Source organism: Ammospiza nelsoni, chromosome 3 (assembly GCF_027579445.1).
Source record: "Ammospiza nelsoni isolate bAmmNel1 chromosome 3, bAmmNel1.pri, whole genome shotgun sequence".
In the NCBI taxonomy this organism is placed as follows: Eukaryota; Metazoa; Chordata; class Aves; order Passeriformes; family Passerellidae; genus Ammospiza; species Ammospiza nelsoni.
The window spans coordinates 16,483,924-16,509,071 of record NC_080635.1 but is presented as its reverse complement, the minus strand read 5'-3'; the positions used below and the strand labels follow the sequence as shown (position 1 = coordinate 16,509,071).

At 42.0% G+C, this 25,148-nt stretch overlaps 1 long non-coding RNA gene across 1 annotated transcript; it reads right to left on the bottom strand.

Moving 5' to 3' along the window:
- Positions 1-21,164: 21,164 nt before the first annotated feature.
- On the bottom strand, positions 21,165-24,042 carry LOC132071870 (uncharacterized). Its single transcript, XR_009418225.1, has 4 exons — positions 23,859-24,042; positions 23,496-23,674; positions 21,669-21,720; positions 21,165-21,372 (listed from the first exon to the last, which is right to left on the bottom strand). It is a non-coding gene; the product is annotated as an uncharacterized LOC132071870 (long non-coding RNA).
- Between the last annotated feature and the right edge of the window lie 1,106 nt (positions 24,043-25,148).

Here is a 25,148-nt window from a genome sequence, read left to right as displayed (position 1 = left end):
GAAAGGAAAGAGGAATTGCAGCCGCAGTGGAAAATCCTGTTTTGGGAACTTTTCAAGGATGTAAAACATTGTCTAGAATTGTTTACTTTTATGGGTAGGAAGTAAAGAAAACATCAAGTAAGAGTGGAAATGGCATTCTTGCCATAGCTAGAAGATTGCAGTAAAATCAATAAAAGTCAACATTGCAAACCCATTTTTTAAACTGGCTGTGTTTTGTTACTTGTTTGTTTGTTTTTGTTTTGGGGGTTTTTTTGTTTGTTTGTTTGGTTTGGGTTTTTTTGTTTTTTGTTTTTTTTTTTTTACAGTGGCCGAGGTTTTTTATTTTGGTTTCAAAATGATACCAAATAGGAAATTACTAATTATCAAGAAAATATCAAGATTTGCACATGAAAAATATGGATCATGCATGCAGAGATTCACATCTGTCTTTGGGCATAAGTACTCAATCCCAATGATTTACATGTGTCTGAAAACAGATTATAACAATCAGGGATATCAAAATTTTGTTAGGCTACATGTTGAAATACATCATATTACTAACTCTGCTAGTTTTGCTCACAAACTTCCCTTCTCTTCTTGCTTTAAAGTATAGTAAATAGTGGAAGCATAAAGAAATAATACAGAACCTGAGGCATGTGAGGATTCAGATGTTTGGTTTGACTGCCTCAGTTAATCTTCACTTTCAACTTGGAACACCCCTTCCCTAGGATCCCCTTGTCTTTACACTGATGTCAGAACAGCCATAAACCATTTCTGTGGGTTTTTTGGGGCTCCTGATTCCCTCCTCAACCCCTCCATCTGAGAAATGTCAAATCCCCAGCACAAATTACTGGGGATTAGAAAGTACTTTCAAGGCACCTCAACGATGAGGGTGTTCCCACACTATCTGTTTGTGATGGAAGTACATGACAAGGGCAGTCCTCTTCCAAAGCTCTTGAAAGGGTTGGGATGTTTCTTCTGCATGACTTGGCAAGTTGATTACAGGTGGGCCCTGCTGGAACAGGACTTCACATGCCAACACTTTCAGGATTCAGTTTTTCCAAGGTACCAGCAGCTCTCTAATAAATGGGAATGAAATGGAATTTAGGTTCAGTGTCCATTTATAGGGCCAGCAGTAACTTGACAATGTTACAATTAATAAACACCCATGCTTCCCTAAAGAGTGGGACTGTGCCACCCCACTGCCCAAAGCTGAGGAGGACCCTCTGATTTTATCTCTCCCTTGCTTTTCTTTTCCCCAAGCATTGGGGATAGCTGAAGAAGCCTGTCATCATTTTATTGCTGTTTCTAATAAACACATATGGTGATGCCTATAACAAGAACAACAAGGAGTTGCTATTGTTCAGCACACAGCCATATGTGGGCTGTCCAGCGGCTCGGCAGCTGCATCGTGAGTGCTCAGGAATGTCGATAGCCCAGAGAGAAAGGAATGATTTTTAAGGGCTCTGAGCCTCACAAATAGTGTGTCTGCTTTACATACCGCTGTTGCTAAAACAACTTCTGACCATGGAGTGCCAAAAGCATAGATGTGGTGTTAGTCACTATGAAAGTTTATAAGGTGATTAAATTGTTAGTAATTGCAATGCAGACTGAGAAATTAGCTGGGAGCTAATTGAAGGGAGCTTTGCAAAACAAAAAGGCCCAAAGAAATATTTATATAAATATTTTTGATGTATATACATACATATATATACATGCATCCATATGTGTGTATTAATACACTTAGCACCATTTTTTTTACATCAGAAACTCAGGCACTTGCACATCTCGTTCTTCACGTAATAAAAACTTTGACCCCAGCACTAATCCATATTTCTTTTATCCCATTGGTTGAAAGGCATGCAATTTGCCAATAGTTTTTTCTCCATTAACTACATTTCCTCTGGCCTCATCTAGCTTTGCTTAGAATGGATAATCAACGCTTCTGTGATGCAGAGGCATCCCAAGCACGGTGGTTGGGATGCCTCATGTACAACTGTGTTTCTAACACTCTTATTTTCCTGATGACATATCTAAACATCAACCTGATTGAAAATGAACAGCTCATCTGCACATTTTCATTTTTTCCATCAGTGTGCTTGAGGGGAGAGATAGACTGCAACAAGAGAAAAGAGAAATAAGGCTTGATATCAGGCAACAGTTTTTTCAAATTTGGACAAACACAATCAGGCAACCAGTGCTTAATTGAAGCCCTTGAATAATTTAACTGACTTTATGTGCATGCTTGTGTGTCTGTGAGAGAAAGAGAGAGAAAGAGATGCCGAGTACCTACTGTAAATAAGAAGAGAGAGAGAAAATTGTAAAGGATCCAAAAATCAACTGCTTGCATATGTCTCCAACCAGGGATTTTAAAAGTCTGATTTAAATATCACAGTGCAAATTATTTTGGCCAGTATTTCTAACACATGGCAGGAAGTCTCAGTCTTGTACTTCTTTTGCATATGTACACACCATCTTTGTGGCACACAAATTATCTCTGTAATGGGACACGATTTGAGTAACCCATAATGCCCCAGGAAGAACCACATCCAGGCATTCACAGAAACCACAGACCAACACAGACGGCCAAACTCCACAACTGTTTTTGCCTGGTAAATGAAACCACAAACATTTGCATGCTTAGATACCCCGACAAAAAGTAAATATTCTGGATGACGTACTTTTCAATATCATACACAGTGGCATGAAAAAAAACAGAGGGGAAAAAAGATTAGCTTCTTGTTTACTGTGTCTTAAGGAATTTTTTCCAATGGGTGAAGCTGAAATGCCCATACTGATTTCCCTTGAAATAACAATGGGCCATATTTTCCCCCGACAGGTGTACATGGCTCTTGGCTCCTCCCAGGAGTAGTAGCAGAACTTAAGAAAAAACCTGCACCAAGGCCAGATTTTCAGAGGTCCCCAGCATCCCCCAGTTCCTGTTGATTTGTAAGCAACATGCAGCTTGAGGTTTTGCTCATTCCTCAGCTGAAACTTTCAAAACTCATGATTTCTCATGAGTCAGTGTTTTATGTAACCCCAGCTTGCATTTCTCCAAACCCCTCCCCAGCTGGGAGTGCTCCCACAGCCAACCTCAAATTCTTCATCTCTGCAGCTGTCAACTTCAGCCCTCTGATGGTGGCACAACAGACCCCTCTGTGCTGCTCCTGGAGGGTTTTGAGGACTTAGTGGGGCTCTCCTGGTGCTGTGGGGACAGAGCCTGGGTTTGTTTAGCTGAATTTTTCTTTTCAATTGCCTCGAACAGCATCAGTTTCACAGAATCACAGAATCACAGAAATTCTAGGTTGGAAGAGACCTTTAAGATCATCATCTATGGCCGGCCAGAAGAAAAGTCAAAAGAAAAAATTTCTCATGTAGAAGTGGTAGGAAGAGAAGGCACTGATTTGGTGGACTCCACTTGCTGTTTGCTTTCTGCAGGCACCTTGGATGGTGACTTCAGTTCACTCCCTGGTACACTGCTTCACCCTGAAAGCAGCATGATGAAGTCAGGTGCCTAAACATGCTGGAGAGATGGCTTTTCACACCATAAGTATTTTTTTAATCATTATCTGTAGAGACACTGAAATATATAAAACCAAATTAAAAGAGTGGGAGATGGTGAAAAATTAAATTACATTTTAATTCCTATTTTAACCTGATTTTCCCTTAAGAGGTGGAAAATAGCAACATGTGATTCTTCTCCTGGCAGATTCCCATTTTTGGGGGGAATTCATTGCTGGTGGGATAAACCCTTCCCAACCTCAGTGTCAGCACAGCTGTCCCATCTCTCAGGGCAGACAGGAACCCTCCTGCTGCTCACAGGAAGAGAGATGCCTATTTTGGTTGGTCAGCCCACCCCACCAAGCCAGACAGGAGTCTGTGAAAAGCTTTTATGTTCCTCATTCACAAATTCTTCCTCCTCAGTCTTGGGGTGGGGGAGAGAGCACCAAATTCCATTTGGCCGACACCTACCTCCTCTACCCCTAAAAGCAGCAGAAAGCACAAAATGGGGCATTTTTCCTACAAAAACAAAGCCCCAGTTTATTGGAGTGCGGGCTTGTGGACACTGAGCTGGAGCCACTGCTTTATTGGAAATGTTTGAGGATGTGGCAAAGTGCGAGGAAACCAGGCCACTCAATGCAGTACAGTGGGAAGCAGGTGGAAGGGCTGGAAAAGCCGTGGAGAGAGCTTGGGCTCCCCCCAGTATTTGAAGTGGAACCATTCATGCCACAGCGTGTCTCTGCTTGCTGTTTGAAATGTACTCAGTGCATTCGAATCAATGAAACAAGGAACAGAGAAGTACATTTTGGTGTACCTGCCCAGGTACTGCTGGCTTCTTTTTTGTGCAAATGATTGATTTGCATGTCATGTGGCAGGAGTACCTCAAATATAGGCCCTAGGAAAAAAAAATATACAAGAAAGGAAGAAGATTTTCTAAAATTCAAAGCGGAACAAAATAAACAGCAGCAAAAAAAATCCTGAAAATTTTCCTAAAATAAATGTTATTCTTTCGCCTTTCCATGTTTAAGCCTATGACTATGTGCACAGATATTCACAGGCAAAAATACTACCTGGTGATAAAATAGTCCTACATAAGCAATTCTTTGCAATATTGAGAGAAACCATGGAGAAACGTGAAGATCAGGCGAGGGGGAACACGTGCCAGCTCGCTCCACTAACCTACTTAGATGCAGCTTGGTAACAGCAGAGTAGCCATCCATCTGATGCTTTGGATGCTGTGACTGTGTGCTGGCACTGAGCAGACCTCAGGTATTGAAACCCTCTCTAGAAAAAAGAGGGGATATTTCTTATCATTGTTATTGCAGAAATTTTAAATACATGTATCTAGGGTCGTGGCCAAGTTTTGCAGTTGCAGTGATTGTAGAGCATGAGGAACATGCGCCACGATATTGGGATTTGTCTCTTATTCGTTGTCAACTCCACAAACCAGCACCTTTCCAAAGATGAGAGCATTTTCACCTACATTCCTCCAGGAAAGGGAAACATTTTAATGCAACTGTGTTAGTTTGCCTTATAAAGGTTGTATTGCCTCCATACATGTGTGTCTGGTCATACCAATAGGTTAACATTCCAGTGCTGGGGCCTACCTTGTGCTCAGGAAGGAGCTAACGGGATGGCCATAGGTTTTCCTGGAAAACTTTGATTAAATCCTTTTGCAGCTTTCTATGCCTATAGCCTGCTTTTTTTTTTTGCTTTTTTTTTCCATTGCAGACCTCGAAAGCAATCCCCTTGGACATGGTTATATATATTTCACTGTAAGTGAATGAGAACAAAACAAATAAAAACACAATGAGGCTCTTTCTCCATGCTGGTACTTTCTTCAAACTTTCTGCTGAGGATTTCCAACAGCATTTGTCATCACATGGTAAGGGCTCTGAATGAAATTATTGATGGTAGCTGGGGGAAAAAAAAAGGAAAAAAATGAATGAAATCCCTTGAGACAAAAGGTATGTCATGAACTTCCCCAAGTTATTTGTAAATATTTCTGCCAGTATCAATAAATCCCTCAAATTTCAAGATAGGCTACATTAATTACAGGATGGCATTATGCATTTAAAGGTTGCTGAAAGTTATATCTGTGATCAGTCATGCTTGAATTGCACGTTCATATGAAATATTTGTTTTTTAAATACATAGGCATGCAGGCTAGCAGCAATAGCCTCCACAATGTTTTAATAGGCTTTTATTAGTTTGTACTTTCCTTGTTATCTTGTTTTACAGTATGTGCATTCAATGTGTTTGTGTCTGTGCTCTTCATGCACACATCGCAGGATGCCAAAACATCCTTCTGCTTCCTTGTTTCCAACCACTTAGTCAGGCACTTGAACGCCTTCCAAATCTTGTTAAAAACCAGCAATAGCACTATCACTTCTTCTTGTCAGAGTGCACAGAAAGGGACTGATGGAGAAGGCAGTGGGAAGGTAAAGGAGGAAGCTGAAAGGTCGGGAACCCCAGTGGGGGGGTCTTCATGGATAAGCTCAGTAAAGCCACGGTGTCGTGATGCCCAGACCTGATTTAGGGCTTTCCAATGCCTCACTGTGGGGTTTTGGTTTACTTGCTGGATGCAAAAGCACTGCAAAAATGCTCTTTATTTCTAAATTTAAAAGTTTACAAAGTAAAAATTCCCTGACTGAAAATCACTGAGTATTTTTCTGTGCTGATAAAGATTAATTATATTTCTATATTAAACTGTCTCTTTTTTTCCCCAGGAAAAATTAATGTAATATTCAAATAGACGTCGACTTTCTTCTGGGTAAAACAGATTTAAAAGTCAACTTTATTTTATTCACCAATTTTTCTGAAACTAAACTAACTAGACAAGTCCAACCTAGATTCAATAAATGCTACAAATCTACACTTCTGATGAGTTGAAAATTGCTCCTGAGAGTGTTCAAAATGTTTCAGTCAGGTGCAGCCTTGCTGGGTAACACTGGGATCATGCAATGCTGGTGGTCCTGGTATGACCATTAATGAACTCTAAGCTCAGAAGTGGAGGGAGCAGGGAATGGTAGTTTCCCTTGGATCCCTCTTGCAGATGTGGATTCCCTGGTGTCTAAAGATAGTTGAGTTCATCCCATTGCCACTGGTTGCCTTGGTTGCCTGTCTCCATGAGGGGGGAATATCTGACCAGTCTGATTGCAGTCCCCCAATGAATTTAGGTGTGTGTTGATGCAGGTGTGTGCCCATGCACCCACACACTCACGTGGATCGTGATGAGCGTCCAGCTCCAACAGCCTTCAGAAACCCAGATAAAAATGATGTCACCTTAGGAAACCTTGCTGTGTGTGAGTGGGATAGCTGCAGGGCTCCCACTGCCTCCTGAGAGGGGCTGGGATTTCAGCTTCAACCAAGGAACTTGCCAAAAAGTTGTGACACAGCCATTGCACGCCGTCTACACTGCAGCCCACAGTTGTTCATGGTCAGCAAAAAAGCTTGTCAAATAACATTTATCACAGTGCCTAATATTTATCACTTGGCCTATGCCTCACGTTCTGAAAAACTTACTTTACAGGTTTTTTTTTTTTTTTTTTTCCCCAGACGACAGGCTAAATGCAGGGCTTACTGATATAATTCTCGAAAGCAGTCCTTTGTCAGGTTTTGGGAGAAAGTCTGAAGTCAAGTGCCAGGTTTCTCAGCAGAGTGTCTGTGGTCCCAACCAGCCATGTACTGCAGGAACACACAACCATGTGCCAAAACACCTGCTCACACTATCTCCTTGCAGACATGGGCTCCATCATGTCAGGGAAGAGATATCCAAAGGCTTGAGGTCATGTGTTGGATCTTCTTGCTCCTCCAAAAGGAAAGGACATGGGTGAGCTTCTCCTGTTAATCTACCTGTGCTTGGTGCAGCAAGGATGGAGGATTATTAATGTGGGCTTACATAAAAATGCATTTTTCAAATGAGCAATGGCTTCTTCAGAAGAATGGCAACCCTGATCACCTCAATGCACTCTTGCAAAGTGAAATATTTATGGTAATAGTGATGGCAGAGAGGAGGAAATATCTTTTGTAAGAAAACACAGTGCATAAACACACAACATAGGTCAGGCCACATCTTCATTTCACCCATAAGAAGTTTGTGCAAGTGCAGAAAAGTCCAGGTTTTTCTCCTGCCCCCCAAAGAAACATAATCCAGAGTTTATATCGGATGGTTTATGGGAGTTTATTGGAATATCCAACAGGGTTCATGCAATGTGTCATAAGGTAAAGCCTGTTCTTTGGTGATTTACAAGCAGTGTGTGCCGGTGTTACTGTAATTTATAGACCACAGATGGTCAGGGGTGCCCCTGCTGACTTGTAGCCAAATAAGAAGCTGAGCCCTGCATGTCATCTGCTGCAGGTACCTCCGGCTCACTTCCTCAGATTAGTGCTGATCAAGATCTGCCTTCAAACCCAGAGGGTCCCAAGACCTTTCCCTTGCAAGCTGGGGCTCTTTCAGGAGGGGAGACGATACAAATAATTAAGGCTGGGGGAAAAAGCCCTAAGGCTATCAGAATGACACCAAAGCAAAATTGCTTTTTACAATAATAACTTCCCTTTTCAAGCTTGTTACTTCACTTGATGCATATTGCCACCTGTTAAATGGAAAATGAAGAATGTCAGTCACCCCTTTCATGTACCAGTCTAAGACAAACATCTCCTCTGCAAAATTTTCTATATATTCATAAATCTCCCTTGTAATGAACCTTAGGATAGATCATATCTTTGTTCTCATAATTTTACCCTTTTAGGTAATTACTCTTCAACTATGTTTTCCTATGACTTTCTTTCAAGCTTACCTAAGTCTTTTTTTCTTTAAATCTTTTCAAATAACTATCTGTTTATTCTGGCACTTTTTTCTGATTCCCCAGGACTTTTCTCCCAGTGGGTGCATGAGGCAGAGGGAGGACAGGACTGGCTGCGCATTTCACCCAAGCCTTTGGGAAATTTACTTTTCTTGGCCAGGGGATTGGGCGCCTTTTCACTTTTAAATTCTCTGCTTGACAAAGTTCACCACGTGACCTCATATTTCTCCCGGGCGTGTTTTTGTCCTTCTGCGTGTGGCCTGGTCCTGCCCGCAGGAACACCACGGTGGTCTCTGTCGGGATGCAGCAGCCTTGGCAGGGACGTGCAGGATGCAGGGACGTGCAGGATGCAGGGACGTGCAGGATCCAGGGACGTGCAGGATCCAGGGACGTGCAGGATGCAGGGACGTGCAGGATCCAGGGACGTGCAAGATGCAGGGACATGCAGGATGCAGGGATGTGCAGGATCCAGGGACGTGCAAGATGCAGGGATGTGCAGGATGCAGGGATGTGCAGGATGCAGGGATGTGCAGGATCCAGGGACAAGCCTGGCGCTTGCCTTGCCCGCCGCAGCGAGGTCATGCATTTTAACAGCACCGCCGATCCCCTTTTTCAAGGGCATTGATTAGGTTTCGTTAAAATAGGCTTTGAACTCAGCTAACCCATTTGTCAGTAGGAGGTTTCACGGCTTTTTTTCTGCCTGGGCCACACTTGACACCTGTTGGCAAGCACAGCTGCTTAGAGAAACCTGCATCCAAGCCCAAAACTGAGTGGCTCAATTTTTTCCCGATAGTAAAGACAGAAGAGAATTTGCTGGCTTCTCTAGTTAATAAAGAGACAGGAAAAAAAAAATCAAATTTATTTTTCTTTATCGAGATGAGGGGAAAACGCACCCTATAGACAAAAGAAGCAGAAGGAAAGCTGTAATGGAAAGAAAATTGACAGCCTCTCAAAACTCAGGTGGCACTTTCCTTTTCCAGTTAATTACAGTTTTAATTACATGGCTTCTTGTGACTTCTTGATACCTAATAAACTAGACTCTGTGGGGCGGCAAAGTTGAGTTTTGCTTGAACTGCAGGTGTAAGGCTCAGTATGAAACATAAATCAACTTCTTAAACATGTTCCCATGGTGTGTACAGGCTTTTTCTTCCTATTTGCATGTAAAAATCACATCTTTTCACCATTGTAGGGTAAAAAAAGAGAAAAATGTTGAAGCTACAATGCAAAAAATATTACCTTTGTGTCTTTGGATATGAAATCCCCTTTTAGAAAGGATGAAAAAAAAAATCTTTTATTATTTTAACCCCAGATATAATAAATTTTAAAGGAGTTATGCATTACCCACATACTGCCTCTCTCATTAACCTTTTTTTTTCAGGGGATGTGGGTGCATAAGATAGAAAAGTTCTTTGGCAGAATGAAAGAAAGGGGAGATTGGTATGTGGAAATAAAGAAATAATCAGCCCATAGGAGCTGCCTCTCCTGAAGGTTTGGAAAACAGAAAGTGCCTGTTTGTTCTTTGTGTATTATGCCATGGAAATGTGTTCTCCAGTCAGGTCCAACTATGTGCCATATATTACCTCTGAGTGGGGTAACACACTGATGACCTGTAGCAGCAAAAAGCTGGAGACAAATATGGTCCAAAAGTTCACATTGGTCTCATTCCCATGGGATATGACAGGTCATGAGCCTGTTGCATGGAAATCTACTGTCAAGATGGTAAATGCAGATTTCAGTGGAAAATTGCCCATATTTCCTCTGTCAAACCTTACAAAATTATTTTAAAGAAGCAGGGAAGGGGAAAAAGAGAGAGGAAAACAGACAGTAGAGCTTCACAAATGGCATTTAGATGGTGCAAAACATGAGCAGCAAGGTTCATGTGTGGCACGTGAGTGTATCAACAAGTCCTTCTTAATCTGTGAGACTGGGAGAGCTGTTTTTTTACTCTCACATTAGTTTTAACTTTAGCTTGTGATTTGACTTTTGCACTCATTGGTTTTAAATGAGTTATTTGTTACAAGTGAAGAAAGAGAGCTCTGGGAAATAGGTGCCTGGGTAGCACTTTTACATACTCAGTAGTTGGAAGGAGGGGAAATCAAAATGCCCTGCTTGCCTTTCAACAAAAATATTTATTTCTCTCTTATTGTCCCATTACTGATTTTCTGAAGCAGCACTATCCATGGCTGGAGCAAGTGTGCTGAAGTCAGCAGAAGGTCTTGCTTGCTCCTCCAAGGCTTCATGCCCCTGATTCTCATCTGCCTCCCCCATGGCACATCCCAGCCTCAGACCCTGTTCCCTGAAAAGCACTGACACCCCACTGACACCCACAGTGTTCAGGGCCACCTGAGCCACAGTCAGAGGCAACTTCCTTTATAAAAACGGGATATGACTTGGACAAAGCAGGGAGATTTCAGCCTTAATTTCAATAGAAATCTTGCCTGAAAGACAGTCTTCCTGCAGACTAGACTTGTCTGGTGCCATTTCACCTTGATGTCCTGTTGATGAGTATTCTTGGTTGCTTCTTGTTGTTGTTGGTAAAGGTCATCATTATTTTTCCCCCCACAGTCTGGCTATTTCCTCTTTTTTCCATATGGTGCTTACTTGAACAACTCCACCTGCAAATAACAGGTTTCTGTCAGATCAATATTGTGTTAAATCCCTTGGGCATAAATATCTTGTACTCCTGTGGTTTGTTTGTGGGCAGTGTTTGGGCAGTCTGAACCAAAAATGTGGGGAACTGGACCATGGTCTGCAATTTCTTTATGCTATGTAGTGTAAGTGAACTAAAAACCCAACCCAACAGCCAAGAGAGAACTTTCAAGAAGAATTCTTCCTACCCTTCTCCCAAATAAAGTGTTACATCATCTTTTTCAATTATTCTTGGCTTTATTTTTGAAACCACACAAAGAGCCAAGTATACTGTTTCATATAGCTCCATATACAGTTTTTCAGAGTGGAAAAGGCAAGGGAGATAAGGGAAAAATTAAGGGAGATAGAGAAAAGGAAGGAGAGTGGGGAAGGAGAAGAACAGGAGTTTAAAAAATAAAGAAGTTTAAAAAAAAATTAAACTCCAGAGGGCCTTTATTTAGAGCTGTGTCTCTCACTTCGTACTGGGATGGGTGAGTGAGGCATCAAAGCAGCAGCAGGGGATGCAGGATCATGTGGGGGAGAAAGCTCACATGCCTATGGCTCAGCAAGGGGATGGTGATGGAAGAAGCAGCAGCATCATGAGTACCTGTCATCCTAGCACTCCAAGTGATGTGGAACATGAGAAGAAAGAGGAGAAAACATCAAATATGCTAAAAATCTTTTCAACAAATAAATAAAACTTTCCAGCTGAAGCAGAATAAGCAATTTATTTAGTTCTAAATGCTTCCACTGGAAGTTTTTGAATGAGGAGGAAAAAACAAACATGCATGGGGTGGGGATGAGGCCATCTGTTTCTGTACATATTATGTTGCCTGTACCTGGCTGGTTGGGAGCATAAATTGTGCGAGTGACTGGAGAAAGTGCAGAAACATGTGAAGAACCATCCTAAAGTGAATTTATCCCTGCAGGAAGACTGGCCTCATCATGGAAGGGGCGGGTGGTGACGCAGGAACAGCAGTGTTGCGTGCATTAAACCATATGCCACCAATCCATATGGCAATGTGGTCTGAAGTCTTTCAAGACAGTTCCAACTTGGAAAAGTCTTAAAAAGTTTTCAGATGGAATTTTTATGGTCTGCTGAAACACAAATGTCCATTTTTCTTTCCACAGAGAAAGTTTATCTGGAGGAAGGCGGGTGGGAGGCACCCACCCTCAGACCCAGCCGCCCGGTCCCTGCTTCTGAGATGGGTGAAGGGAGCATGGCAGAGTGGGGAGTGTATTTCTTCCCCAGTTTTTGGAAAGCTGTGCTTTAATAATTGCATAACACACAGTGTGTGAAGGAATACTGGATGTAAAAACAGTCCCTTTGGGAAGGAAGCCTGGAAGAGGTTTTTCTGTCTAAACTTCGGAAGCCAGTGCACATCTGTCCAAACCTACCTGAGGACAGAAGAGTCCAGGTGACAGAGATCTTAGCCTCGCTTGAGGCACCACCACTAAGGTGGGGTGGACATAGACAGGGAGGGGTTTTTTTTCAGAGCTGAGCACCCCACACCATACTGGGATGGGGTGCATGAGGCATCGGTGCAGTAGCAAGGGATGCAGGCTCATGCTGGGGAGAAATCCTGTACAGCCATGGCTTGGCACGGAGAGGGAAGTGATGGAGAAGCAGTGATGGAAGAAGCAGCAGCATCCTCATGGTGGCTGCAAGAGCTGTTGATCATGCCTTAGCATGAACAGTGATCAGCACCCATTGCTCATGTTCTGGTGCTCCTACCCAGGATAAACATTGCAGATCCAGCACTTTAGGAGATCTATTATTTTCTGGTTAAACAAGTCTATCTATTGTTTTAACCATCTCAGCTTTTTTTTAGCTGGTCCCTCATAAATTCAGTCCAAGCTCAGCTGAAAAATCCTGGTTTTTAACTTTAAGGAGGAATGTGACTTATGATTTACTAGATAGCTATGTTGAGCTTAACGTAATAAAAGTCCAACCTATGTAATATGTATGGGCTACTGTATTATAAATATTTAATAACTTTTATGGAAAAAAGAAAGTGTAGGGGTTACAGAAATCACATTAAAGCAACTAAGCAAATGTAAAGAAGGTTAAAGTGTCTAACTCTATATGGCATAAAGGTTAAAGCAAACCAGATCTGTTTTCTAGATACTTTTTCCACGTACAGCTGTAACTGTAAATAAAGCAAGAAATAAAGCAAGTACTTAAAGACAGGCAAACTGAAAAAAAAATATCTAAAGCATTTGGTTGGCATTGATAGCAATCATTTCAAAAAGCCCTGGAACATTTAAAGAGAATTAGAAAGGATTTTGCTGGAATCAAAGGGAGAGCACTTTCCATGGCTGGATGTGTATTTGGGTATCTGCAAACTGATTAAATCAGAGTGAACAGAACAGCCTTGATCATCCAGGACTTTTAAAACAGAAGAAAGGGGTTTTCCTGTTTGGGCTCTTTTTTTCTCACTCACACATCTTACGGTTTTCATTCTTCTGCCTACTTGATGGTAAAGTAACATTTATTTTGGCACAGAGACTCGCAGAGAGCTTTGAAAGGCCCTGCAGGTCAAGCAGCTACGGAGTGCACCAAACCCACGGAGTGAGCAAACCTGGAAATATTTAGGCTTAGGGGTTTTAGGGTTTTTTTTTCCATCCTATCCTAAGTTTTGTTCTTAAAGACGAAGTGGATATCTTTACATTTCTCTGCAATGTCCATTAGGAAGCAGACAGGGCTCCTGCCTTGCCACCTCACCATGTACCATTCCTTTGGCAGTGCCAATTCCATAACCAGCTTTCCTGCTGCACGAGCCAGAAAACGCTTTCATGAGGACTTTGATGTTGCTGGTGATTCAACCTTTGTATCAGCCAAGTGTAGAGAGGGGGATCAAGCCTCCCTAAATCCCTGGCTTGCCTTTTCCTCCTTCACACCAGTGGTGTTGGAGGTCTTGGCTCTTTGTTCTGCCCCCTCCAGCCATCTGTGAGGGAGCTGGGATAGTGCCTTGCTTAATCAGCATGTGACAGGTAATTGTTTCTGTTTGTGGAAAGAGTAGTAAATGGAGGAGTAAGGCAAAACATTAGAGTCAACCTTGAGCCCTACTGATGCCAAAGAGTGCATCTTCTCCCCAGCCTCCACCCTTTCCAGGTCCACCTTGGCTTGTGAAGTCTGCTGAAAAGAATTCTCTCTTTCTTTATTTTCCTTTTCTTTTTTTTTTTTAGCCTCCTCCTGGCCTAGGCAACGTACTTGGCCGGCAGGAGGAGGGAAGAGGGGACTGTGGCAAAGGGGATGGGAGGGAGATCCTCCCCTCGTCCAAGGGCTCACATTGGTGGGGCTGCTCCCATGTTCCCACCATCCCACTCCTCGCTCCTCCCACCCAGCCGTGCATAGAGGAGGGCAAGACAGGGATGGGGTGAAATCTGCAGAATGATGAGAACTGGGTGTGGGGAGAGTTGGGGGTGACAAGGTTAGGTGTTTTCCCTTTAAGTCCCAACATGTGTTTGATAGAAACTTTAAAGCTGCAAGTGTGGGATGGATGTACTGTAAATCCAATGCAAACAGACAAATGAAACAGGCAAAGTGAAAATAAAATTACATTCATGCCCTGCTTTTCTACCACCTCTGTGTAGTCAAATTCAGTACACAAGCATACAGGGTGACCCAGCTCCCAACATAGGTGGCAAGAGCCTTTCCATTTAATGGAAAGCTTAAGTTGTTTTTACATCAGGGAATGGATCTTCTTGTAATTTTCCCTAATGATGTTTAGAAGTCATGCACAGGATCTCCAACACCCAGGAACTGTTACATTTTTAAAGCCTTGCGTGGATTCCCACTGGAACCCATAGAAGAGGAAACAATCCTGCATGGATCCTGCATGACCTGGAGCAGCATTTCCCAGCCCCTGCCTGGGGTATTGAGGGCACTTGGCCACACAGCTTCTTCCATCAGTGTGACTCAACTCCAACCTGCCATCCAGCAGCCTGGTTTTATGGAAAATTAGGGGTAGGAAAACTCACTTCACATTGCTGGCAGAGAGCAAATAGCAGTGCAAAGAGGGCTGATTCATCTATTAAAATAGGCACCTTTTTCTTTGCAGATCACGCTTTTTTCTAATTTTTGCAGTATTTTCCCTGCTACAACTATTATCCTAACTAACACTAACCCACCTCCCTGCTACAAACTGAGAGCCTTTACAGTGCTATGGAGAACTATTTTGAAGGTTCAAATCATTTGACCTAAAGACTGTCCCTGGAATGTCAGTGCTGTGTGCTACATTTTAACTCTGCCAAACTCTTTATTTAGCGCATGCTAAAGAACATTTAACATTTAAAGATCCCTTCTGTACATCCTCTAAATGTCTCCATTCTTTGCTTGTAGATTAATATGTCTTCTGTGAAAATGAGATAATTGATTACAGACCTGTATTATTTACAAATGAAGTGTTGTTCATGTATTGACCTTTAATTTCTATAGCTCAATACTAGTTCTTGTATAGCATTTTTAATTAGTGAAGTGCTTACAAGAATTACAAGAAAAGAGCTTCTGTAGATGCTTTTAATAAAAGGAAACTTTAAGATGGCCTGCACGTTTGAAACTGCAAAACGTAATATTTGATCAGGTTCAACATATCAAATCTCTGTTTGGAAAGAGAAAGAAACCTCCTGCTTCCAAAGGCACCACAAGTGTAATGCAGAGTGAAGGGGATGATCAATAGAAACAAGTGAGTGTTTGCCCTTCACCCTGCTCTGGTAGTTCTTCTCCATCAGGGGATTAATTTCAGCCCAATCTTCTTGATGAGCAATGAGCAAAGCCCATCTGAGCACTTCAAGATTATAAAATCAGGGGACTTGGGCATATTCACAGAAGCAAAGCTTCCAAAATCAGTGGCTGTGGACCACCAGATGCTGTTGTCAAAGGTGTTAGAAATGCCAAAGAGGCAAGATGTAGTAAATTCACCCTCCTGAAGCAGGACAGGGCCTTCTGACCCGTAGAGTCAGGCTGGATTAAGTAATGGTGCACCTGGTGGATAGAGTAGGCAGCCCCATCCCTGCCCATGGTGTTGCACTCAATAGCTATGAGCTCAGGATATCTCAAACCCAGAAAGAGAGATAAAGGGAAGGAAGCAGTAAGAAATAATGTAATATGGCAAAAATACAGTCCACAGGAGTTTGAGGCTTAAAAAGAAATGTGTTCTGCTTGGGAAGGGGAGGACACCCTCTGAGGCACACCAACAGCCTTGGGGAAACTTTGATTTCAAGAATAACCAAGAGAAACCGCTCCAGACACGGGTTTGACTTATTCCTAGTATAAATGCTTTGGTCTGGTTTAGTTTGGTCTCTTAAATGAGCGCTGTTCCTAGTGAAAGCAGGGATTTGGATGGGGAAGAAGTGTGCTGGAGGCAGGCAGCTCCACAGTGTGCTAGCCAAGACACTCAAGGTGCTCATTTCAGGTGGCTCATCAAAGGAAGAGATGCATAAACCATTGCATAAACCATTACATATGTTCCACAGGGAGTGTAAACCATTGCAATGCTTAATTTTCACTAATAGAGGCAGACAAACTACAACAAAAATTATCTAAGTTTATCTGGAAAGTGTGCTTCTAATAAATCTTCAAACAGGCAGAGCTCAGGTTGGTTCCTCCTTCCTTCTCCAGGAGGGTGAAGGAGGATTTTCCTCGTGGAAAATATTCAATAAATTCAGACTCATGAATAAAAATATATGAAACATAAAGCAAATCATTTAATTTCTCAGTAACAATGATGTTAGTTACAGCTATAAAACAAATCTTGTAACTGCAGAAGAGGGATTTTTAAAATCTTTTTATTAATTCAACAGAAGCATATTAGAAATGTCTGTCATTACAAGTCTGGAGAAAAGTATTAGGTTCAGTAAGGTCATTGAGGACGGATAAAGGAAATTAAAGGAGGGAAGGCTTAAGCACTTTTTCAGCATCCTGTGTATACAAACAGTACAAATCAGTCTTCAGAGTGTCTGTTCTGGGGAACCTTCACCCCAATACACATGGTCACATGTAACATCCACTGAATTGATGAGAAAAACCTCACATCGTCATCTTGCAGCGCTCTTTGGGAAATGTGAGCTGGCTGCTTTGACACCGGAATTGTTTGCAACATGTACTTCATCTAAGGCATCTCAGGTACCAATTTTTGTTGAGGGGCTGGTCACGTTCACCTCTAAGTATCATCATCTTCTGGCCTAGTGATGATCCCCTGTTCTTACTGAGCAGTCACTCCTATTCAAGGATATTACAAGAAACAAAATCAAGCGTACATTCAAAGCAGCTGAAACAATTCTGCTGTTTATGTTCGGGTCTACCACACAAGGTAAATCATACATCTATGACACAAACCATGGTGTAATTTTGCAGAAGGTGGCAGCAGTTTTTGGGCAACCCCAGTTTGTGGCTGCCCCCAAAACCCCAGTTTGTGGCTGTCTGTGCAGAAAAGTCCCTAAACAGGGCCCATCCACCTCACATGATCAAATTTTTAGCCTTCGTCACATCTGAAAATAGCAGGGTGGGGGTGTGCTGCTTCTTGAACACAATATATCCCATACATCCAGCTTTCTGGGCTAAGCAGGATGCAGGGACCTCTCAGATGTGGAGCCAGTAGGGAGCACTCTGGCTACCTGGGATTTTATAAATCTTTCAGCTATCAGTCTTTCAGAGCTCCAAATGCAAAATCCAGCAGCCTGGGATATCATGTGGATTTATGACTTGGGATTTATGAACTGGTCTGGATAAAATAAGAACTGCCTGACTTTTGCTTTTTCTTTTTTTTTTAGTTTGAGTAAAAGAAATCATAAAAAATTAAGACCTGATTCTTTTTTCCCTTTTCAAAGCTTGTTGTTTATACAAATGTGGATGTCTTATATATATATTCAATTATTTTGATTTTTCTTCTTATCTGTGTGCTTTCTGGGGCTGGAAGAGAACAGAGAACAAGCAATGCTGCTCTCACAATGTTTCCTGCCTGACAGGAATATCCTGAAGAATCATGCTTTTGAGGCACTCCAACCCCTTCTCCTAAAGTTAGGAAAGGTGCTGATAAATGTTTAAGAAGGTTTCTGGGTGTTTCCAAGCAGTGAGATAGCTCCTCACCATACTGCTGCCTCAGCACTCACCCACTTTCATCACTTTCTGCCCTAAATAATTTTGCAGCTCACTTTCAATTTCATTTTATGCATGCCGAGTTTTTGTTATAGGTATATGTGCATGCCCACATATATGTGCACAATCACATGCCTTTTACAGCTGCATACAGCTGCATGTATGTTTATGAGAGAGTCTTATGGGTGATTAGTGTAAAGATTTGACTAGATGGTCTTGGAGGCCTTTTCCAACCTTATGATTCTTTAATTCCATTATTCTATTAATTCTTTTTTTAAAAAACATTAAAGACTATCTGGTTTTTGTTACTAGTGAATTATATCTATTTTGCATGAGAACCCATCCCAAAGGAATTTCTAGTCTTTCCTCTAACTTGTGACCTTCCTTTAATATTTCTCATCTTACAAAAAAAAAAAAAAAAAAAAAAAAAAAGAGAGAGATGGTATTTACCTTGATCAGGAAGAAAACATGTCAGATATATTTTGGTCCCCTTTTCTGATTGACCCTTTCATACCTCTGCTAGCAATTTCTGAATAACTTTCTTCCTGCAATCCTTGAATTCTGCTCGTTCTTTTGTGGATCATGGTATCCCTTAGGAAAAACCAACCTAATAAATAGCTCAGGTCTTTCCACCTCCCACCTTCCCCATCCCCATGGGCACGGTCTTCACATGCTAGCACTGCCAGACCATGCCAACACCTCCACCCCGGGCTGCTGAAACATTTGCACTCACTCTTCGTCTCCTCACACCTCAAGCTGGCACCACAGAGATGCTGGTGCTGCTGGGTTTAAGCTCTGCATGAGACCTGTGCACACGGGTGTGTGAGCATCTCCTCAGCCTCTGACAGCCTCTCCAGAGGGAAGGGGCTGTGCAGGGAGGGCTCTCACCACTTCTGGTGGTGCCCCAGCCACAGAGGCAATGCCACACCAGCAATGGTGGACTGGGGATGATGCTTCTGGAGCAGCTTAGTTTAGCCCTACCTGTGAAGAACAAGCTTTTGCAGCAACTTTGGTGCCTGAATAACCTAATGTGGGGGTACTTATCTCAGCAAGGAATTCAAGTCATCCAACCAAACCCTCCCCTATCCTGGAAGCCACGGCATGGAAATGCAACAGACTCAGTCTAAGAAATGCCAGCAACTTACTCTTTGTGGATCTGAAGGAAAATGTGCTGGTTTGTTTCTGATTACTGTGAATTCAGAGTGGAGCTTTTTTCAGCATGACTTGCAGCCCAGGAATAATTTGATTTGGAGAATTTTTTTAATAAAATAAAGGAGCACAAATCATGTCTCAGAGCTAGATATAAATTGCTGCTTAAAAAAGAAATCCAAAATTTTATTGGTTTTTATTTATCCCATGTGAATTTTCCAATTGCCATCTCTTTTTAAGCTCAGAAGTTACATGGTGAGCAACAGGGTTTGGGATGGGGAGGCCAGGAGACTGCTCCCTGCCTTAGTATCTCCCTAACTTCAGCTTTAGTTAAGAAAGTTTGCTGAAAATTTCATGTGAATCAATGAAATTTTATGAGCAGTGTGGATGGTGGTGTTTGGAAATATGTCTTTCCAGTTTTCACCCCACTAAGCATCTGTATCCCTGGTGTCTTGGGTATCTGCTGCAGTTCCCATTCAGGCACTGGAGACATTTTGGGGGCAGAGTAGGGGGAACTTGGAAAATAATTTTTATTCTCTGCTGGCTTTTTTTGTCTACTTTTCACATCACTGGAAGCTGGAGAAGAGGAGGTGGCTCTCATTGTGGCATCTGGGATGTGGTAGCCACACCAGAGCAGCTGCATGCAGGAGCTGGGGAGGACAGTGGAGCAGCAGTTGTCTCCTGGGAACATCCCAAGTCTCTCACCCCTCTCCCTACAGCACCCAACACCAAGAAAACCCACCAGACACTGATTGTGTGCCAAAAGCATCTTCATTTGGCTGCTTGGTCCTGGTACATGGCTCCTGCTCTCCCCCAGTCCCAGTACCATCTCTGGCATGGTCCATTAAAAATTATCTCTCCATCAGAGAGTGAGGGAGGGGGCTTGGGGCAGGCTCTGGTGCAAGGCACTAAGTGTCTGGACCCTGCTAAGTTCAAAGGCAGGCTCCTTCCCACCCCGAGGAGGGATGTAGCTGGCCGGAGGATGGCTGGAGGCCACACAGACGGGAAGGTATGTAACAATCCATTTATCACTTTGCAAATATTAGTGCTGCTTGCATTTGCTGCAGCAATATTTCTTCTTGGAAATTGGTGAAGTGAGTAATAACAATGTTATTTATTCTAAGACCTTGGAACTGAGAAGCAATAACAGGGGGACTGTTCCCTTGAAAGCTTCAGAGGTGCAGGAAATAAAATGGGGGGGCAGGCAGGGAGAGAAGGACAGGAAATAGACCAACAAAGATCTGGAGGAGAGAAAGCCATTGAAATCTTGTGTTTAATTTCTTTGCCCCAAAGGTAGTAAAATGCTTTTTGTAATGATTTATGTATAAACAGGCAGGGTGGGAAGAAGGGTGAATATTTCAGATTTGTCTCTGGCTGGAATGTCCTGCAAGGTAGCAGGGCATGCAGCTTGGATTTGGGGTCTGGCAAAGAACCTCGTTCACCACAGAATCTCCTCGTTCTTTTCTTGCATTTTTTTTTTATTCCTGCACACCCCACCCCCCCACCCCCCCCCTTCCCCTTACATCCCTTATCTGAATATATAAGGCTGCCCTTTGCTCAGATTTATGGGTTGGGGCAGCACTGTGTGTATTTACAGTCTCCTGACCTGCAGACCTACAGCTGAACAAGAGCAGGAGGAAACCAGGGCCTGTTCCATAAACAGAGACAGATACATGGGGGAGGCAGCAGGAATTGTGAGCAGCACTTAACATTTTTAACTATTTGGCCAAGCCAAGGAATTAGTGATTAGATTAGGGGCAAAGAAAAATGAGAAGCAGTGTTAAAGATTTAGGGAAGGTGGGGAAAAAGGACAGCAACAACTAACAGAGGCCCCAGGTTTGGCATGGGAAGAAAATAAAAGTTATTGGGATGTTATAAAATGTTTTCCGGAGCAAAAGGGAAGAAATGAAAGTGAACCTCCAAAGCATTTTAATCAAGTTGTGCTTTTCTTGGGTAGGACCAAACAGCGCTTTTCAAGTCTGATTATCTTTTGAGGAGGTAGATTACTTAGTCTGTGTTTATTCAGGAACTAATTGCCTCAGATTAAGTAAAAAAAAAAAAAAACTTTACTCATTGATAATAAATATTTCTGAGGTCCGTATCTATCAGTTGCTTTGTCAGTAAAACTTCAGTGCAGATGAGAAAATATTTGAAAGGGCCGGAGGATTTACTCAACTTCTCAGAGGCAAAGGCAGCAAAAGTGGCAACAACCTGGAAAATAAATATATGAAATGCAATGTATGTAAGGGTCACAATATAGCATAAGTATATCAACATGATGAACAGCTTTGATGAAAATGGTAAACAAAACCACCCTCTCTTCCTGTGGCTTGTTTTACATTGCAATAAACCACTGACTCTATAACCTATCAGAACATGCTGAGATTTTATGCATCATTTCCAACTACTATTTGAACATTTGGTTTAGAGTAGTCATGAACCATAATTAATGGGATTTTTTTGTGTGTGTGTCCTGATAAAAAGCAAGCTTTATTGTATTTTATTACCTGTTGGTCCAAAGCTCCATATAGATGATGTAAATTCATTGTAGGTTTTAGGCTGGGGAAATAGAGGAGATGGGGGTTTGCACATGACTATGATGAATTAACATTTACAATTTCTAATCAAACCCAGAAATTTAGGTTGAGATGCCCTGTCTAAATTTTCTTTTCTCCTAAGAGTGAGTTGGTAGCAATGAGACACAGAGATTTTGGCCCAGCTCAGCCTACCAGGCGGAAAGGGGGAAAAAAAAAGCCCCAACAACACAGGCACCACAAAGACCATGGAGATGAATGGCTCTATTTTATGAGCCATAAAAGTTTTATTCATCTTGACACCGAAACAGGTTTAGGCAGCGAGTTGACACGCCTTAAATAAATAAGTGGAATTAATTCCCCAGCTCTTGAAACAATAGCAGAGTGCCCGTAACGCTGAGAGCTGCCCCGTTGTTTCCCGTTGCTGCTCGATATTGATATTATTTGTGGGTTGTTTTTTTTTTCCTCTGGGGCCTGGTTGCTCCACTTCAGATTCTTCCCCTGTTTTATTAGAGGTTGAAAAAGGTTCAAGACCTGGTTGTACCACTGCTCCCACCGACAGCTAAAGAACCAGTTTGGCGTCTGGTTTGTCTGTTGTTTTACTGCTGACCTTCAAATCAACTTTCCCCCCTGACCCCAGGAGGCATCTATCATGACAAGAGGCTGTTTAACACAAATGGTGCCCATTTATAGGGGAAGAGAGTCAGAAGATTTCCTTGGTTGTTGGTTTTTTTGTTTTCCTTTTCTTTTTTTAAATGAAGAATTTGGTTTTTTCACCCCTCTTTTCTCAGTCACCACAGGTGAAATCCCTCCTAGCAGCTGGCTTATGAAATAATGTGAGGGGAGGCCTTAATGAGCTGAAAGCACCCTCAGCTGGAGATAAATATATGCAAATGAGATGCACAAACAAAGGAGCCCGGACAGAGAAATATCTGCAATTCCAGCAAAATGCTGCCTGCAGCTAGAAGATGAACAGCTTTGATAAAATGGTAACAAAAAGCACCTTTTTCTCCTCCAGCTTGTTTTACATTGCAATAGAGCATTGTTATTGTAACCCATTGGAGCATGCAGAGGTTTTCTGCTGCTTCAAAAAAAAAAAAGAAAACCTGTTTAAACATTTGTTTTTAAGGCATTCATGGGCTATGAGCAATGTGATAGCTCGGAGTTTTTTGGTGGCTTGGGGTGGGTTTTTTGGGGGTGTCAGTTTGGTCATGGTGGATGTTTTGGGTGTGTCTTTTTTTAAGCTATTTTTTAATATATATATATTTAGTATATATATTACCTGTTGGTCTGTCTCTGACTTGGGTTGCTGGTGGTTTTGGTCATGGTATTTTGCAAGGGGGAAGACAGGGTGGGGGTGGCTGTTGCTACTCAAAAAAGAAAAAAATAATAACCCAAGTTTTGCTTTCAAATTTGGAGGGAAAATCCAAGTTGACAAGTAGTAAGAAGCAGCCGGGGGGAATGTGGGAGAAGAGGGGAAAAAATCCAGGCTTGAACATTCACCAAGCAGCACCCAAACAGGCAGCTTTAATGAAAGCAATCAAGCCTCGGAGCTAATTCAAAGACAGACATCTAACATGCTGATTTTAATAAGCTTTTAAAAGGCAATCTCTAACTTTAAAAAGTTGCTCTTTTTAATTTAATTGGGGGGGGGTGTTGGTTTATATATTGCCAAAACAAACACAGTCACTAAAATATGTTTTCAATGTGTATAAGTAGCATATCTAGAAAATGTCTTAAACTAGCCCCGTATTTTGAGGGAAGGGGGAGAGGGTGGAGGAAGGAAAGAAAGACACTTACTTGGGATGAGTCAAAGACATTTTCCAGGGGCCATCATGTCAAAATAATACCTTTATGTTCCTGTCCTTGCCTTTATGAATCTTCCTGCGTGAGCATATGGATGCCTCTTTACCTATAGGCTTCTTCTTCAGAAAACAACCCTGACCGATCGTCCCTTGGAGATAGGCAAACCTGCCTTTCTAAAAGGCAGAGGAGAAAATAGAGAAAATACAGTGCTGTTTAACTTTTAACCTTATGATATCATTAAATAGATAATTATGGAATTATAAATGGAGGGTAAACACTATAAAGTTTAGAGGGCCCTTTACTCCAGGCACTAACCACAATTTTTATATCGGGCAAGAAGAAGAAAAATAGACTTACCTTTAAGGAAAAAAAATCCCCCTCTTTCTTTGGCACTTACAGATGTTAGAGCAGACAAGTGTCGGATTTCCCGATGTCAAGAAGATTTCCTAATTTTTCATAGCCTTCTCCTGTTGCATTTTTGGCCCGATATGGGAATCATCAATTTAATTTGTGGGGCTGCGCACTGGAAATCAAGATATACGTGTACGTGTGCTTTAATGAACCCTAAAACCTGACAGGCAGCTGTCTGCTTGCAGTTGCCCCAAGCTCAGGATTTCAAGAGTTAATAAAAACTTGGTTCTATTAGGAAGGCTTTCTTTTTGCAGTCCAGGTTTGTAGCAGCATAATTATGTTCAACTGCTGCTGTTTGAAAAGGGCAAACAGCATCTTAGGCACAGAACAATGAAATTACAGCTGAGATTTAGGTTAGCAAAAGCCGTCTTCTGCAGGCTTTTATGATTCATTATTTCCCATTAAATACAGTATTAGAAGTGTACACCAGATAGCTCATGGTTGCTGCGCTCAGAGCACATTATCTATATTACACAGGTCTGGGGAGCAGAATTAGAAAACTTTGGGGGAATGAGCAATATGTGTTTGCTGATAGAAGTACCATATGGCTCATCTTCCTCAATTGCTTTCATTGCGACTCTGATGCTGGAGAAATTAAAGTTTTATTTGATGTGGCACAGCTTAATGAACTGTCTTCTGTTAGGAAAATTGAATATGTTTCCTGTTATTTGAGCACAGAGCCCTCATGGTTTTGGCTGATGAGGGATGCATTATGTATTGTTTATTTAGCATTTTGAAAACAAAAGCAGATATTGGAGGTAAAATTGATTACTGCAGGATGTGTTATATAATCACATTTTTCTCTCTTTAAATTATGGCCTTGCCTATTGTTTTTATGGAAGCATTTTTTGAGGAGGGGGGAGGGTGTCCCCTAATAAAAAAAAGGAAAGGTTGTCGAGGCAAAGTATATAATCGCTGCTTTGTTTAAAAGCAGCATTAGAGCTTTTTAAGTTTAGACAAGGACATGGAAAAAAAAAGAAATGCACTTACACATGCATTAACCTGCAGACCCAGTGGCTGCCATGCCATAGGTCTGGGGATGCTTGGGGACTGTGTGTGCACTGGGGCTGTGTCATTAGAAGAAGACTCATTTGTCCATCCTAAGCGGAGGACACAGAGAGAGGAACATCCAAAATTCAGGAACCAGATATCCTGGATTTCCCATTTCTTAGTATATCGGAAAGAGTTAATTGCAAACTGTTAATACCTGCCAGGATGGGGGTGAATATACTTGGG